Source organism: Octopus bimaculoides, chromosome 13, assembly GCF_001194135.2.
Source record: "Octopus bimaculoides isolate UCB-OBI-ISO-001 chromosome 13, ASM119413v2, whole genome shotgun sequence".
Lineage (NCBI taxonomy): Eukaryota > Metazoa > Mollusca > Cephalopoda > Octopoda > Octopodidae > Octopus > Octopus bimaculoides.
In genome coordinates this window covers 16,985,469-16,990,302 of record NC_068993.1, presented here as the reverse complement: position 1 = coordinate 16,990,302, position 4,834 = coordinate 16,985,469, and the positions used below count along the sequence as shown (strand labels likewise).

The following is a 4,834-nucleotide window of genomic DNA, read 5'->3' as shown; positions in this document are numbered from 1 at the left end:
TAAATATATATATAGATAGATAGATAGATAAATAGATAGATAGATAGACCTCTCTCTATGTGTATGTGTGTGTGTGTGTATTCTCATACATACATACATATATATATATATATATATATATATATATGTATATATATATATATATATAGAGAGAGAGAGAGAGAGAGAGAGTTAAAACTTACTTGCAAATGGACGTGTGGCGTTCGATACATGCATATGCTCATATATCATTTGTATTATTATATATATATATATATATATATATAGACATATGCCAGTGTTATAGAACTGGCACCTATGCCGGTGGCATGTAAAAAGCACCCACTACACTCTTGGAAGGGCATCCAGCCGTAGAAACCATGCCAAATCAGTTTGGAACCTGGTGCAGCTCTCCAGCTGACCAGTTTTCAGTCAAACCATCCAACCCATGCCAGCATGGAAAACGGACGGTAAATGATAATGACATAGACGCATACAATGAAATATCCTTTGAATCACAGGAAATAATGAACTGTAATCCAAGTTTAAGAATGAATTATAAAAAAATGTGTGCATACATGTTTGTGTGTTTTCCATCCGCTATTAAGATCAAATTGCCTTTTATCTTCAAAAGCTCTCATCCTGTGTGTGTATGTAGCTGTGTGTGTGTGTGTGTGTGTGACTGTATGTATATGTGTTGTGTGCATGTGAGCACACTTGCAGCTATTTAGAAAAGCAGGCTACTGGCAGAGTTGTTAGAGCATCAGGCAAAATGCCTTGTGGTATCTGTTGCAGTTCTTAGCATTCCGAGTTCAAATAACATCGAGGTCAGTTTCCCTGTCACTAGTCTGAGGGTTGATGAAATAAGGTTTCAGTCCAGAGCAGTGGACTGGCAGAATCATCAGAGCATTCATCTGACGAAATGCTTTGAAGTATGCTTTGTTCCAACACTTTATGTTTCAAGTTCGTAGGCACGTGTGATAACCTTTTGTCTACCTTTGTTATACTTTTTGTGACAATGCCTCTTTCTCTAAACATTCTGTTGCAGCGATAAAGGTTTTTAAATGGCAGAGAAAAAGTGTTTCTGTGTGTGTTTTGGTTGAGAAACAAATGAAAAAAAGTATTTAGCATAGACATAGTATGGAAACTTTTATTTATAGTGCTGAGATTACTGTCTATTACAACTCAGAGTTTTGCAAATATTCTCTTCTACTCTAGGCCACAGGCCCGAAATTTTGGGGGAGGGGGCTGGTCGATTAGATTGACCCAGTATGCAACTGGTACTTAATTTATTAACCCTGAAAGGTTGAAAGGTAAAGTAAGACCTTGGCGGAATTTGAACTCAGATGAAATACCGCTAAACATTTCGCCCGGCATGCTAATGCTTCTTATTTCTTAATTGCCCACAAGGGGCTAAACATAGAGGGGACAAACAGGGACAGACAAAGGGATTAAATCGATTACATTGACCCCAGTGCGTAACTGGTACTTAATTTATTGACCTCGAAAGGATGAAAGGCAAAGTTGACCTCGGCGGAATTTGAACTCAGAACGTAACAGCAGACGAAATACCGCTAAGCATTTCGCCCGGCATGCAAATGCTTCTGCTAGCTCGCCACCTTGAGTTTTGTAAATATTGCCATTTCTATAACTGACTTACAATATTTAAGACTGATAAGTTTATAACAAAATGATATCAATGGACAGTTATGGATAAAAAGTATCTTTATTTCTCAGCTTATTCTTGTTTCAGTCATTTGAACTGTGGCCATGCTAGGGCACTGCCTTGAAGAATTTTAGTTGAATGAATCAACTCCAGTACTTATTTTATTGGTCACGTATGCTGAACTGCTAAGTTACAGGGATGTAGACACACCAACACTAGTTGGTGGAGAACAAACACACAAACACTAGCAGTGGTGGAGGACAAACACACACACACACACACACACACACACACACACACACACACACACAGAGGGCTTCTTTCATTTTCTGTCAATGAAATCCACTCACATGACTTTGTTTGACCCAGGCCTGTAGAAGAAGACACTTGCTGAAGGTGCCATGCTGTAGGACTGAACCTGAAACCATGTGGTTGGGAAGTAAACTTCTTAATCACACAGCCACACCTGTGTCTGTCTGTCTACCTTTACACACACACACGTGTGTGTGTATCTATCTATCCCTCTCTCTCTCTCTCTATATATATATATATGAAGAGAAAGAGAGAAATGTATATGAACATACATATATGCACACATATATACTGCTTTTGTGTACAATGCAAGCAATTTAGTATTTTTAAAAATTGGGAGTAAAACTGAGCTAATAACTTTGTACATGAACATAGTAATAATAATAAATGCAACAACAAAGTGCGTTAAGACAAAGATATTGAAAGTAGCATCTCTGAAACATTTAATGGCTAATGTATACACTTCATTGCCTGCCGCTATGAAGCACTGTATGTGTAATGAAGACCCATTTGTGCTGCATTGCTTTACACTCTATTGTAAAAAAAAAAAAAATGATTATTTAATTAAAAAGATTACAGATGACAGTTTAAAACGTGAAAGTTACACTGACATATGCTAGTAGTTTAAAAAAAAAAAAATCTCCAGTTAACATCCTCACAATACAAGCATGGATGTGAAAAGAGACATATTGCTTACAGAGCAAAATAGAAATTTGCTGTAAAGAACAACTACACAGCCTCTAGGAAATTTTATGTTGAGAACAACATTAAGGTTATGGAAAAGAAAAAGAAGAAAACTGAATTGCAGAAAATGTCAAGCAGTAGACAATATCTCAGGGAAAAATAGGTTCACTATCCAGAACTGGAAAGAGGATTGAGTGAATAGGGTAAAAGACAAGAGAAAAGATGGATATTTTATAATCAAACAGTTTGTAAAGTTAATGTCATATGATAAAGGAAATATGGTGTGAAATATAGAGTTAATTACTCTTTCAAATTTTCAGATGGAAGGTGCCAGAGATTCTACAAAAGGCAATTATCTAGCTCTATGTTAGAAAACAAAAATTTCATAGAAACAGTCCTCTGATTTGGCTGATGAGATTAAGCAGTTTCCCTAGCTTAATATAAAAGTGGGAGAAAGCAGCAAGCCTTTGGAGTGGGTGACACTGGGAACATGGCTGAGATACTCGTTATTTTTGATATGCCAGGGAGCAGACCAGAGGGTGGAGGAAAAAACAACTGCGTTAGAAGAACGGGACATGAAAAATCCATTTTACTGAAGATTTGTGTCCCTAGTTGGCTGGAACCAAACAAAATACCATCGTTATTTTTAAAACAAAGACAATTCCTAAGGAACAAGCATTTCCTTCTAGCGTTGCTTGTTTTCTACCATCCTAAAGGTGAGATGGATGGAGTGGGGGAAGCATAGGCGTATGATTGTGACAAGTATGGAATAAACCAGGGGTTTTCAAACTTTTTGACTTGCAGACCCCTTTATATTTCAGGCTTTACCTTAGGGACCCCCTTATAAACGCTTATGAAATTTATACATAAATATTTGCTTAAAATAACATATATTTTTACATTTATTTATTTAACAGTATTTAACAAATAGGTTTATTGTCAATTAAAAGATTTTGATTAAGAAACATAAATAAAATCAAATTGCCCATAAAAAGTATTTGCTGTCTACGGAGCCCCTGTTTTGTCCTTGCGGACCCCCTGTAGTCCGCGGACCACAGTTTGAAAACCCCTGGAATAAACAACATAAAGCATAAAAAAAAATACAAAGCTGGTGTAAGACCAGTTTAGAGTTTACTTTACTGATCCAATGGAACACTTATATTATAAGATATGAAAACTCATCATGCTGTAACCTCAGGTATTATTCAGTCTTTTGATATTCTGAACAAACCATTGAAGAAGGCAGTATGGAAGCGCTAGATATCATGGATATCATCTCAGAAAATCTGGCTTTGTTACTGTCGCTATTTAACTTGAACTTAGCTTAGGATGTTTCACCAGAACATATGCTTTACTAAAGCTTTTTAAAGACTGGCGTCAGCAATAATCCGGTTGAAGCAGGAGATAACTTGCTGCGGAATGCTCTGGATGCAAGCTGCAGACACAACTGCAAGTTTAGACTGAAAAAAGACGAGGAAATGATAGGACGGGGCACTTATGTAAATCTAAAATCAAAAAGAATGATTTGAGAAACATGATAAATCAGAGTTTGATGATTTTTAATTGATAAACTCATTTTATGAACAATGACCTTTTTTTTAACCTGTGCTACAGCCATTATTCAATACCTCTTAAGTAAACATCACTGGGCAAAAGCAGGAATCATGCCAGTTTTAGTGTTTGTATTTTAATTTTTTCATGTTTTAACATTTACAGCTACATTATATTGGTTTCTTAAAAAGTATAAATAACTGTAGTTGCACTCAGGGGGTCACATTATATAAGAGGGTAAAGTATATTATTGATTCTTAACTATCAAAAATGGGGGTTACATTATATTTGCGATTGCATTGTAGTTGAATAAATAGGATATGTGTGTGCATTAAGTGAGGACAGGAAAGCACACAAACATATATGTACAGAGACAAATGCATTGATATATAATTGTCTTTCTGCTTTTATAAATATGTCTTTCTATTCGTCTATTTGTCTGCTTGTCTATTTACCTATATATTTCCACCTGCTTTCACATTCAGCTATACATGCATACATATATATATATATATATATATATATATGCTAGCATAGAATATTGATACTAACTGATGATGATGAAGATATATATATATATATACATACAAACATACACATGTATATACATACATATATATATATATGTATATATATATATAT

General features: G+C 35.3%; 1 protein-coding gene across 1 annotated transcript in view; it reads right to left on the bottom strand.

The window, feature by feature from the left end:
• The window catches only part of LOC106881088 (uncharacterized), a 465,749-nt gene that overhangs the window by 191,423 nt on the left and 269,492 nt on the right, over positions 1–4,834 (bottom strand). The window lies entirely within an intron of this gene.